This window comes from Mustela putorius, unplaced genomic scaffold (genome assembly GCF_011764305.1).
Source record: "Mustela putorius furo isolate JIRA1106 unplaced genomic scaffold, ASM1176430v1.1 tig00000129_pilon_pilon_pilon, whole genome shotgun sequence".
NCBI lineage: Eukaryota > Metazoa > Chordata > Mammalia > Carnivora > Mustelidae > Mustela > Mustela putorius.
This window is the reverse complement of record NW_025421290.1, coordinates 44,454,297-44,467,507: the sequence shown is the minus strand read 5'-3', so window position 1 is coordinate 44,467,507 and position 13,211 is coordinate 44,454,297. Positions and strand designations below refer to the sequence as shown.

At 57.4% G+C, this 13,211-nt stretch overlaps 1 protein-coding gene across 2 annotated transcripts in view; it reads left to right on the top strand.

The window, feature by feature from the left end:
* The first annotated feature begins 646 nt into the window (after positions 1–646).
* SYNE3 (spectrin repeat containing nuclear envelope family member 3) overlaps positions 647–13,211 on the top strand; it is an 82,028-nt gene continuing 69,463 nt past the window's right edge. The window contains exons 1-2 of one of the 2 annotated variants that reach the window (XM_013057425.2): positions 655–749; positions 1,614–1,687. The gene's annotated coding sequence lies outside the window, so the exon portion shown is untranslated. Of the gene's footprint in view, positions 750–1,613; positions 1,688–13,211 lie in introns of both variants that reach the window. The other variant, XM_004754743.3, reaches the window with a different exon arrangement.

Below are 13,211 nucleotides of genomic sequence, written 5' to 3'. Positions count from 1 at the left end.
TGCTAAGAATTCACATCCCTTGCGGCTCACGCACCGTCGCCCCCTCTCGGCATCCTGGAGGGCCCCCATCTGAGCCGGGGCCCGAGATCCCCAGTGGTGGCTCCAGGCGCTGGGTGGGGGGAGGGACCGGATGGGGCGCCCCCACTGTCAGGCCAGCTGATAGGTGTCACTTCCTTCTCGGATTTCTCGCCTCCGGGAGGAGAGCCCTGCCGTTAGCCCCACCGAGGCTCTTGAGGGGGCAAGACCTGCCAGCCCCCGAGCCTTCTCCCCCAAATCTGGACGCCAGAGGAACTCCCTCCCGGATCCAACTTTCCCCGGGGGAGAGGCAGCTCTGTGTCATCCCCAAGGATGAGACCCCGGCAGAGGCAGGCAGGGGTCCGGAGATCCGGGTGGCTCCCGGGCGGGAGTGCGCGGCCCCGGGCGCGGGGCCGGGGGTGAAGATGGGGAGCCCCCGCGGCCGCGATCCCTCCCTCCGAGGGGTCTGAGATCCGGCGCCGGGCGGCTGGAGCCGTGCTCCGGGGGCCTCCGCGGAGCGCGCGGAGCCAGGCGCGTCCTTCCCCAGCCCTGCCGGGTGGCACTGCCCGAGGGCGGCTCCCGCGGCAGGTCCCGGAGGGGACTGGGCGGGGCTGGGGGCGAGTGTCCGGCCCCGCCCCAGGCCCGCCCCTCTCCGGAGCCGCCCGGGACGCAGGGAGGAGGGCGGCTGGGCCAGAGCTGCCCGCGGCGCCGCGCTCCTGCACGCTCCGGACCGGGTAAGTGGCACGGGACCCGGAGGCCGAGCCGGGGCGGGGAGGGTCGGGGCCGCAGCCCCCCGCCCAGCCGCGACGCGTCCCGCAGGGGCACGGGTCGCCGAAAGTCGAAGGGACCCGGGGAGGCGCGCCGGACGCGGGGGCGGGGGCCCTGGCGTGACAGCTGCGGGCGGGCGGGTATTTTTAGTTTAAACCCAACCGTTCCCTGCCGCCTGCGAAGTCCCCGAGCCTTTCCGCTCCCCGAGCCGGGAGGTGCGGTCCCCAAGAAAAAGCCCCTAAGCCCTGAGCAGCGTGTCCCAGGCCGGCCGGGCGCCGCCTCCCGTCTTCGCTCAACCTCCGCTTGGGGCCAAGGGACCTGTCACCGCGGACACGCGCCGCCGCGTGTCCCGGGCCTGGGCAGTAAACGCGCGCGGGAATCCCCGGTCCCGGCGACCACGCGCGCTCCTCGTAGTGCCTGAGGCAGCCCAGAGCCCGCGTGCTAGGCGGGGGAGGTCGCCCCAGGCTGCCTCGGTTTCCTTCACACACCTACCTCCTGCCGGCTGTGCAGCTCTGGGCGAGCCCCTTGGCGTCTCTGAGCCTCATCCTACATCTCTCAAGGAGGGCCTAGCGAGCCAAAGATCTCTTGCACGGCCTGAGTGTGCCCCACATGGATGCTGACTCCCCTCAGGGTTTTCAGATCTTGACTCTAGAGGGGGCACCTGGTGGGAGTAACCAGGTGGTCCACTCAGGAGCAGGTGAGGGTCCCATGCAGCTCAGCTGACCTCTGCCTCAAAACTATAAGGCTGCAGTGGGTGATAATGAATGTTCTTATTTTATCACTTTGGTCCTAAACCCCTGGCTCAAGGCTGCCCTGGGACCCTCTCCCAGGTCTCCGCAGGGATCACTTCCTCCTGGCACCAGTGGGGGAGCCCGACATGCCCAGGAAACATGCCCCAGCCCAGGTGAGAGAGGGCAGGGGGAGTCATGGGGGAAAAGAGACCATCCTCCCACAAAGGGAGGATGTCACAAAAATCACAGCCCTTCTGAGCCTGGCGGGACAGCCTTCTTCATCCACCAAGGAGAGAGAAAGCAGGCCGGGGGATGAGGAGCGGTTTGCCCAGAGCTGCAGGACCGAGAACAGAAACTGGCTCTCTCCAAGGGTCAGGCCCTGCCTCCTGCACAGCCAGCGGCCCCCGGGGGCCAGGAGCCGGGAGGCGGGAGGGACAAGCTGGTGCCAACGGGTTGTTTTGCTCTGTTTCCTGTAACCGTGCCCCAGCCAGGCTCTCTGACACGTGTGGGGTCTGCACATTCCTCAAGCAGGACCTCGCTGGGCTGCCGACAGTCACAGCTGTGCCAAGCCTGCCGGCCCCAGGGCGCTGTTTTCAGCTAGGGAGGCCCCTCTGGGGGCAACTGGAGGGGGGGAGTGGGCTGGGGAGGCTTATTTCTGGAACTTCTGCCTTGCTGGGGGTCCTGAGGAGGCCGGAGGATTTGCTAGTGGCCCTGAGGGAAGATCTGAGAATCCAGACTCTGGTTTCTGCCCCAGGGTGCAGGCTGGCCCCCTATGGGCACCCGCTTTGGAACTCCTTGCGTCTCCATGGGAACAACCAACCCTCTCTCCCAGCTGCTTTGCATGTTCTGTAACCGTTGAAGACCTGTCCTTGTCTGTGTGGCTGCGGGGCCTCGTCATGCCACAGCCTGGGGCCAGGACAGCTGGGGGATCCTGGCGTGGCTGCAGGGTGACCTCTGCTCTGGGGAGGTAAGACTGGACAGGTCCAGCATGAGCCCCTAAAAACGGTGGAGCCCCTGAGAGCCAAGAGGGTGATGGGGCCTCCCGTGTGGCCCAGCTGTTACGAACAGAGGTGGCCACGTTAGACCCAGGCTGCCTTGAAAAGCTGAAGATCGTAGTCCAGTCCAGCTTTGGCCATGAAAAAGTCACTTCACCTTTCAGAGCTTGCATTTTCTTCCCCACGAGAGGGGGGGTGACCATAATGTCCCCATCTTGGGTGCTGTGAGCATTAAATGAGGCATTCTAGGAACAGCATTTTGCATTGGTCTGACAGAGCCCATGCAAACAGCTGTCACAGTTTACTGTGACGGGGTCCATGGCAGGGGGATACCTGAGTCCCCTCTGCCCACCACAGCTCTGCCCTTTCCTCTCTGCCTTGAAAACCCATGTCTGTGCAGTGGCAGGAGGCCCTGGAGCTTTTACACCCCTGAAAGCTGGTCTTTAACCCAGGAAGAGAGATTAGAGGGGGCCTTCCAGGGGACCCCAGTGTCTGTGGGCTCTCAGGAAGCATTTCCCGTCTCTCCTATGGCCCTGACCGCAGCCGAGGCTGCCACTCCTGGCCCATTTACAGATGAGGGGACAAATGAAGAAGCTGGGAGCGGCAGAGTCAGGATTTGAATTCGGGGCCATTGACTTGCTGCTCTTCATTACACCCCACAGCGAGTCTCAAAGGAAGGACTGTGTTATCCGCGGACCCTCAGGAGAATAGTATTGACGAGATAGGACCCTGGTTATCACTAAGACATTGGTATTTGCTGGAAAAGAATGGATTCTGAACTTTTTCTCCTTGCAACCTCGAAACATAGCTCAACAGGGCCCCCCGAGAGAAGAACCCGGGAGGAGGAGATGGGAGTTCTGGAATTATCTGCTGACCCTCTCCATGCCCCCCCCCCCCAGCCAAGGAATCATAGCCTTGGGATCTGGGGACAGCGTTGGGGGAGCTAAGCAGCAGGAAGCAGATGGGGGACAGTCCCAGCCGCCCAAGCCTCGGTTTGGTCATCTCTAAAGTAGAGATATGAGGCCCCCACACCTCCCTGTGGGGTTGCTGTGGGGGATAAATCAGACAATGGGGGACAAGGCTCAGTAGAATGCGCCGCAGGGTGGGGACACATCGGAGGACTTGCCGTGGTTTTATCACTACTAATCCTAGTGTAACCAGAACAATGTGCGGCGGCCTGCCCCTCTGGCCTGGATTTCTAGTTTGCATACTCTGGGCAGGGAATCCCAGCATCTCTGAAATGCTTTGAAAGGCTGGGCGGAGAGCTGCCGAGTAGGAACGAACGTCAAAACACAAATGCTAACCGTGAGTTGTTTAGCGATGTGGATATGGGAAGTAGAGCAATGGCGAAGTGGGAGAAGTGATCACCTTTAATGAGTCAGAGATGACCATTGCGGGGGGCATCGGGGTGGAGGGTAAGAGGGGATTGGGAGGGTCATGGGGTCTGCGACAGAGGAATGTCCTCTGTAACTATTGGTAAGGACATGTATGTTTTCTGTGCCCCTCTCTACATAGATCCTGTGCCATAGATTTAAGCAGATTTTATAAAAGGCAGGGGAAAACCAAACCCAGGGTAGTTATCTTTGGAGGGGAAGAGGGCACAGGGCAAGGGAGATGCATCCTTGCTGGCATCCATCACGTTCTATTTCTTCTGTCAAGTGGTATGCTCGTGGATACTCTTTTAAAATAGTTTTATGCTTCTTCGTTTACAAGTATGTATCTGATTACACACACACACACACACACACACACACATATATTCCATTGTGGATATCAAATCTTACATGCCGATAAAATGAAAAGGTAATATGAAATATGAAACATTTCAGGAAGCCCTCTTAGGAAATCAGACTCTTCCCATGGATTCAGATGTTAATCCGGCTGGATTTAAGAAATAAAACACAGACAAATCCTAGTGTGAGACAGACACATGGTTTCCTCTTCTGGAGAAATCATCTCCCTCTTCTGAAGTCCTAACAGCTAGAAGATGGTGCGAACACAGCAATCTCAGGTTATCAACAGGAGTTTCTAAAGTCTCCGTGTAATGATTTATGCTTATGAATCAGAAAGTCCTGAAATGTTTGAGCCGGGAGGGACCTCGGGTCACCTGGACCAACCTGCTGGTTTTATGGCTAATGGAAGTGCCGCGGCCAAAATCAACATTAGGCACATAAGCAGGGAAGACAGCTCGCTCTGGGCTCCCACACCTGTGTGACTCTCATCAGGGCCCCGCCTGCCACACCCAGGCCACCACGGTGACAAGGGTCATGGCCACCTCCTCGGGACAGGCAGAGAAATGGGTGGCATATTCAAGACTAAACTAACGCAATCATTTTAATTTTTAAAAAGTCAGAAAGAAGCTACAGTGTGCCATGACCACACACATGAGCACTTCTAGAACTTGCACGAACACAGACATGGTCGTGTCCTCCAAGGGCGTTCATAAGCAGTACCCATACCCTCCGCTGCGAAACCCTCCTAGGACAGCCCCCCGTGTTCCTCCTGGTCTTTGGGGGGCACACTTGATCTATTCGTAAGTCATCAAAACAGCTTATTGCCCTGGGTATGCGTACCACGGTTTTCAGTTGGGGAAACAGGATCAGCGAGGTTGAATGCCTTCCCCCAAATCCCAGGGCAGGTAAGGGCTGGAGCCGGGGTCCCACCCAGAGGAAGAACTGAAAAGACAGGAACTGTTTTGCGTGTGTTGTGTTGTGAATGTGTCCTTCGCTCCCCAGAAGCTGCAGTCATGGGACATGCCCTGGTCGAGCATACCTGGGCGGTGTCTGCCCACCTGTCAGAGCGCAGAAGGCTCTGGAGGCTGCCGGCTCTAACGCTACTTCTTCCTGCTTACGGGGGAGCAGGACAGCAGTGCGCTGAGATTTGGGGAATCCCTCCCATTTTTGACCCTGGTGCTCCCTTCAATTCTGGGCCACCTTCCTTCTGCCCAGATCACAGCTATTCTTCGGGCCTTCCCTCTGCAGAGGCCAATGGGGCTTGAGGCCCCGGGGGATGGTGGTGCAGGACTGATGGGTTCGGTGGTGGTTCTCCTGATCTGCAGCTGGCGCAGAGGCGGCTGTGTGTCAAGCCCGTGTGCGCTCATCTGTGCGGTCGAGACCAGGGCTGGTCCCTCTCGCTGCCCTGTTTCCTGGGGCCAGTTGAGGCGCCGTGAGCCCATCTGTCATGTGCCTGTCGGGGCTGGTGGTGCCTCCCCACCGGGCAAGGCTTATGCCCCAGCCAGGCGGCTTTCAGAAGCTGGGAAACAAGCCCTGCCTGTCTGTGCCTGCGGAGATTGTGTGTGCAGTGTTCACGAAGGGTTTGCAAGAGACAGCTGCGGCGGAGAACAAGAGCCAGCCCGAGCCTTGTCTTCATCTCCTCTGGGTCTCTAATTTTCCCCGTGGGGAAACAGAGTCTCAGTGAGCGGAAGTGCCTGGCCCAGGTCTCTCTGGTGCCTCGGGGCCAATCTGGGATGTGAGATGGCGTCTTCTGGTCCCTGGCTGGTACTCTTCCCTCGAAGCCACCTTCCCTAAAAGTCTGTTTCATCTGCATTCGTGCCGTAACACCAGCTGGGCTGGGCAGACGAAGTAGACAGCCTTGTCTTCGGGGTTAGGCCGTCTGGCTCTTCACGAGGCCTGCATTGAAGAGGTAAGGCCCCTGGAGTCACGGGTGGGCCTCTAATTAAGCCAGGAGCTTTCTTTGAGGCCTGGAAAGGCCTGAGCCCCTCCCTAGTGACATTTGGTGAATTAATACAGCAGGCTGACTCACTGGGGGTAGCCTCTTGCCTTGTTCTTTCAAAGAGCTGGCCCTTCTGTGATGATGGGAGGGGCTGGCTGGTCCCCAGGCACACTGACCTTCACTTGGGCCAGTCTTGGCTCCCTGCCCTTCGAAATGGGAGGCTGAAATTAGGAGAGCTCCCAGGTGCCTTGAAGTCTGGATGTCCTCTCATCCAAGAGCCATGGCCTCCAAGGAGGTGTCTGGGGACATCCGAGTCTCCCGCTGCAATCTGCCCACCGTCGGGGAGACCAGGTTACTTAAGCAGGTGAGCCCATGCCTGTCCCCTCCAGGGACTCCCCCTTGCTTTGAGGACTAAGTCCCAGGCCCCAGGCTGCCCGGCTGGCCTTTTGTGCTTTCTACCATCTGGGCTACCTCCCGGTCCCACGAGACCACAAACCCATCCTGGACTTTCCCTGCCTTTAGACCTGTCCCCCTCCCCCAGCTCCTCCCCACCAACACCTGCTAGATATCTCCTCCTAGAAGCCTGCCTCGGGCCACCCAGCGGGGTTGAGGGTTTGTGTTCCTATTCCTCGTGTACTTTCTTTCCATTTGGTGTTTGAATTTCAGCTTTCTCGTCTGATTTCGCAAGGATTGTGACCTCCGTGGGGACAGATATATGGGGTTTTTCATTCCCTTGTTGTTATTTTTTAATTAAATGGCTCTACAGTTCAAAATCGCATCTTACAAACTCTAGGGGTGCCGATGCCACCCTAATGAGCTCCCCCAACTGGAGAGGATGGGGCAGGTCCTAGTAATTCCCAGGACACCGAGGAGAAAGGTGTCTCCCCAAGGCTGGGGAGAGAAGGTGGGACACTGGTCAACTTCCTTTGTGGCCTTCTTTGGAGACTGTCTTCTTGGAGAGCTGTCCGTTTTCCTGAGCTCTCCCAGGCCGGCGCCGGACCTAGGGCCTGTCTGGGATCCGACACATCTTAGCAACCCCTGGGGCTCACATCTGACGCTCATTCCCTCTCTGAGTCTCCCTTGCACTTATCACTCCCTGAAATCACCCGACCTCTTGGCCCCGGAGCGTAGCCTCCATCTCCGCTGCTGGCGGGTCAACTCCGTGAGAGGCAAGGATTTTTTTTTCTGTCCCCAGAGCCTCACCGAGGTGGTAGGTGCTCAGTCCGTACTTATGGGATGAATGGAAGTAGAAACTGACAAGGGGCACCGACTGCCCCCCGAGGGGCCCGGCACACTCGATCCTGATGGCTAACATCTGCTCAGCCCTCAGGAGTGGCTACGCTGCCCCAAATACCAGCTGCGTTTGCCCCTCTGTGTCCTCCCGGCAGCCCAGGAGGCAGGCTCTGAGGGTCGCCTTTTACAGAGACGTTCAAGACCGGACCCCTTGGCCACTTTGCAGCGGAGTTAGAATTCAGCTCTGACCCTCTGACTCCACAGCCCGTGCAGGGGACCCCCAGCCTTCAGTGGCCTCTCCACATTCCGTGCGGGGCTTGCACTGGGCTGGCCGCAGTGAGTCACACCTAGAGCTCAGGCCTCCTCCCCAAGCATCGCGTTCTGGAGTTCTTCCTCGGCAACCCCCAGAGGCGCTCAGGCTGACAGGCCATTCCTCAGGAAATCCTTGCTGTGGGGCCGATGTTACATGCGTCCGGGAATGCCACAGGTTTTCCAGAGCCAGGACCCACCCCGGGGCATCCCACCCCGACCACGCCCTTTTGTCCCCCGAGGTCCTGGAGCTCCGCCTGCGGCGTGCTCACTCCCTGTTGAGAACTCAGTGACCACAAGCTGGCCGTTGCCGGCTGGGTGTGAGCCAGTTGGGGCTGTCAGGTTAAATTCCTCCATTCGGGACTGAGCAGCAGTGAAGCCTGGCTGATGTGATTTGCCTGTTTATCTGTTTGCTGGTTTCAAATGCAGCTTGGCTCAGAAATGAGTTTGGAAAATGGGTTTGTAGGAAATTCCATCTGTGGCATCTCTTGTCCTCATTTCCTTCTAGGCGACACCACCAGAATGCCTGGGCGGGGGAAGGGAAGAGGCTCCCAGCGGTCTTTGCTGCTTCACGGGCTCCTTTGGCCTGGTGAGGGGGTGGCCCTGTAGGTCTCCACGCTGGTCTCCTCTAGGCAGTGGCGGGGTTGGTCACGCGGCTCCTCGCTGGACCCACGTTGCATGGAGAGCCAGAGAGACCCGAGTTCATGGCCAGGCTGTAGCTCTTCGGTGCTGGAAGTCGTGTGCCAGACGTCCGCTGAGCTGGAGGGGGAGGAAGACTCCAGAGGCATGTCTGTGCCCTGTGGAGTCTTGTGGGGGAGTGCCATCTTGGTAAGTCACGTCACACCTGCATGGGCCGGGCCAATTCACCTGTTCATGGGGCTGGTCACGCATTCCCTGCAGAGTGGCCCACGTGGACACGGGATTCCCAGCTCTGAGTGAGTGCGTGGTCCCAGCTGCCCTGGCTCTTCCATTTCCAGCTTCTCTGAGCACTCCCCCTTCCCCCCAGGGTGCTCCTCAGCTAGGGAAGTGACTTTGGTGGCAGGGTGGGTCACGTGCAAGGGACCTGGCCACTTCCGCCCGCCTCTGCTGGGGAAGTCCCAGTGGCTGGATCTGCATGTTGCTGATTAGTCAGCTTGGCTCAGGTGTTCCTGGCGGGGGCCCATTCTCCGGGGGGGCCCAGGGACGCTATGGGTGGAGCTTGCCCCCCCAACCCCGGGAATGCTCTTCTTGGGGTGTATAGGGTGCAGACTGTGTATCTTGATCACTCACATTCCTCCCAGCATCCCAGCCATCCCAGAGTGACTTTTTTCTCTCATAGAATTGACTGGGAAAAAGTCAAGGTCAGCCCACTGGGCCCTCCAGTCTTATCCCAGCCCTGAGCCTCGGGGTCCTCAGTACAGTCTAAGGGTGTAAGTGAGGTCCGAGGTCTGAGTTGGGACTGGGGGCTACTGATCACAGACAGGACGAATGTGGTGACAGGTGCCCAGAGCAGGTAATGACCTTAATTCCCTTCTCCATCTTTCTCTCCTCCCCTCTGACTTTTCCCCTTTAACCTTCAGATTATGCAATGTTCTCCTAATCACCTGGGCTTAGCTTTAGGTCAGTGTACAAATCTGGACCCAGGGCTGCTTACCTGTGTTTTTTTCGAAGCTCCCTGAGCGATCCTGCCACATGGGGTTGTTTGAGAACCGCTGGGCTCTGTCTCCGTGGGGTCCCGTCTGGCTCGAACGCTTGCCCATCCCTAACGATGAGCAGCCTCGGGCACAAGCTAGCAACAGCTTCAGACGGAGTTAAGTAAACGGTGTTTACATGCACTGTTTATCCCTTTTGAGGTTCTGTACGTGGTAATCGGTCCTCACTCTGGTTGTCTCTTTGAGGTAAAGATAAAAATTCTCCTTTTAAAAGAAATCTGAGTGTAAGTGGGAATAATAAAAAGCAAAAAAACACTAATGAGAAAAAATAATCAGAGCGGGCATCCCTAGATAGGGCCCGGATTGCAGATGTGATACGCAGATGGCTGAGGTATGTAAGAACTGTGACTGTTGGCCTACAAGGGCCCCTCCAGGCCCCACGTCCTGATGGATCTGAGAGGCGCTCCCTGTGGATGGCCAAGCAAAACGGGCAGATGGCCCAGACTGTTCACACCAGCCGCCTGGCCCCTGGGGAGCCAGGGTTAGCAGAGTCGGGGGTGAGAGTGCCTGCGGTGTCCCCCTCTTGCTTTACTCAGTGACCCTCTCCCCCGAAGAGGCCAGCTGGTTTTCTCAGTCACAGTGGGTTTCCATCTCTCCTGGATCATAGCCGCAGCTTGGGAAGCCCCCTGGGACACACTCAGGGGTTTTCTTTTCCCCCCGAGACATTGCTGCATAAACCCAGTGAATGCAAAGTTACCAGGATCTGACTCCATAGGACCCTGGCACCCTCACTGGCACATGGGAGAACCAGGTCTTGGAGGGTCGTGAGAAATCTGCTGCTTCAGACCTTGACTTCGCAGATGGAGGAGGGCCCAACCCCTGCCCTCAGTGCTTCAGCTCTCCAGAAAGGACCTGGAAGTTGAACTCCAGGAGAACAGACCCTGCCTGGCCCCAGCCCACTTTTCCTGCTTGCATCTGGGGGAGTCACCTCGTGCCACGGGCGAGCTGGCCCATGAGCCCCTCTTTCCTGACTCTGTGAGGTTCCTGTTGTCTTTTAACTGGTCAGCCCGATGTGGATATCAAGGATTGCAGACTTTTGGCTGAAAGGAATAGTATGGAGTCTTCTAGATTTCCACACCTCTCAGGAATGCTGTGCTGATCGGAGCGGGAGGGGTGAGGTCTTTGTGTGGAGCTGATAAACAGCATTGGCAAACCTTTTCTGTGACAGAACAGATAGTCACTATCTTTGCATTATGGGCCACACAGACTTTGCTGCAATGATTCGGTTCTCCCGTTGTATGCAAGGCACCGTGGCTGTGGCCAATAAAACTTTGTTTACGGAGGTTGGAATTAGAATTTCATGTCATTTTTACCCATAATAAAATATTACTCTCTCAGTTTTTTTCCCGCAACCATTATTTTTTAAACAAGATTTTATTTACCGAGAGAGCATGAGCAGGGGGTAGTGTCAGGCAGAGGGAGAAGCAGACACCCTGTTGAGCAGAGAGCCCCATGCAGGGCTCGATCCCAGGACCCTGCGATCATGGCCTGAGCTAAAGGCAGATGCTTAACTGACTGAGCCACTGAGGCACCCCCTCATTTGAAAACAGAAACATCATTCTTAGCTGGAAAGCTGGATACTGCAACAGGCAGTGGGTGGTGGTTTGCAGGCGCCTGTACTAGAAGCCCCTGCTGCTGGGGACCGTGGGTTTTGCTAATTGGAGCGAGTTGTTGTTCTAATCATTTTGGTTCTGGACGCTAGTTCTGAAACAGGTCTCAGTCTTTGAAGCCTGCTGCTTAAAATAGAACCTTGGGTCGGTGACTCAGTTCCTGCATTCAGCTAAACCTCAAGTCTAGTGGCGGGGAAGAGAGGAACCTGGAGAGAGAAAACTTGCCCTGTGCTGGCTGTGCAACCCTTGGGCAGGTGGCTCAGCCTCTCTGAGCCTCGCTTCTTCCATCTGGGGAGGCAAGAATAGTGGGACCTACCACAACAATGGAATGATCAGTGCGAGGCTTAACACGTACCATGCACATAGCACACTCTCCAGGAAGGTCAGCTGTGTCCTCTCCCCCTGCAATGAGTTCAAGAGCACAGGTGGCTGGGGCAGCTTTTTCCCTTCAGCCAGCAACCCTGCACAGTAGATCTTACTTGGCACTTTATGGAGGAGGCCCCGAGAAGTTACAGAGCTCATCCAAGGCCACGGCTGATTATAAACAGTAGAACTGGAAGGCTGTGTAACTCGAAGGACCTAGCTCTTTCCATGCAATGTCATACCAGTGGACCAGAGGGGGAATTAAGTCTAATTCAGCTAAGTACTTGCTGAGCAGTTAATGTAATCAGCATCTTTCCCTTTCTAGCCAGGCTCTGTACTGTGCCTCAAATTCTTTGGGGATAAGTATCATTTGGGGAACCGTACGGACTTCCAGCAGCCCATGGAAGGCCCCAGGCTGAGGGTTTTCTGTAAATATCTTAGCGGGGGGGATCTTTGTCATTCTGCAGGGAGTTCTGGTTTAGTAGTCCCAGCCTGGAAACAGGCATCTGGAGGAAGTCTTTAACTTTACCAGACTCCCCTTGGGCAAGAAGATCTGTGGTGTCTGAGTCTCTGCAGGGTTAGTGGGGAAGGCTCTAGAAGGTTCTAGAAGACTGGATTCAGGGTAGCTGCATTTGAAGAATGGAATCCTTGGAGTCTTAGGAAACAGATACTGGCGGTGAGTTCCTAACCAGTGTCAGGCCTCGGTTTTCCCATCTGTAAAATGGGGATGGAAATGTCATTGTTAGTGGGCTGTTGCCTGAGCATGTGTTTGTCCGGGCGCCTGCAGTGGGCCTTGCTCTGACTGCACAAAAGAAGGCTGGGGAGGAAGCCTCACCTTGGACTGTGGAGGCCGCTGGAGATAAAGCCCAGGCAAGGGAGACCGTGGAGGGATCACGCATCTGGGCCAGCTGCGGTTAGGCTCCGAGCTGGGGGAAGAGGCCAGCCAGGGTCTCCCGCACTCCTTGCCCTTGTCTGAGAGCAGGACACACGGACATTGGGCTCGAGGGTCGGCTGCCCCGCCCGTAACCTGGAGCATCTCCCTCTCTCGGCTACCTGAGGACAAGCGGCCTGGACACAGGCTCTGGAAACCCAGCCCCCACCTGTGAGTGGCGGAGAGGTTGGGGTATGGACAGGGGCGTCAGGACTGGGGGAGGGGTCTTGGGAGAGAAAGATAGATGGGCACAGATGGGACCAACTGTCCCCAGTTTGCCCTAGATGGAGGAGTCTCTTGGACTACAGGACTTTCAGGGCAGAAACAGGGAAATTGTGGAGCATACCGGAGCAAACCAGAACAGTTGGTCCCACTTGGTCAATCGGTCGCACCGTCCCAGCTGTGGCGTTGGGCAGTCTGGGTCGTGGCTGGGCGGTGCAGGAGGGGGTCAGCTCTCCCCTGAGCCTCAGTGTCTGCTCAGAGCCCCTGTGCGTGAGGAGTCACTGGGTCTATGGCACATGACGGGAGACACCAATCCCCCCGCCCGCTCCTGCCCGCCTGCCCCCCACTGCAGGTCCCCAGAGCACAGGGCGCTCCATAAATGCTGTGGGGGGACTGGCTGGGGGCTCAGGGTCTCCCTAACGCTGGGGCGAATGACTCAGAGGCTCGTTCAGGCTTTGCTTCTTTGCATGAGTTCTCCTCCGACCGTTGCTCCTCACCACAAGCTGTGTCTCCCAGCCCCACTGTGCCCCTCTGAGCTGGACCTCACTCAGCTCCATCACCGGGCTTCTGTGTTTCTGCATCTCTCTCCCCATATACTGTGAGCTCCTCAAGGGAAGGCCCCCACTGTCATGTCTCCTCTGCTGCATTTGGCACCTGGAGGCCCATAAAGG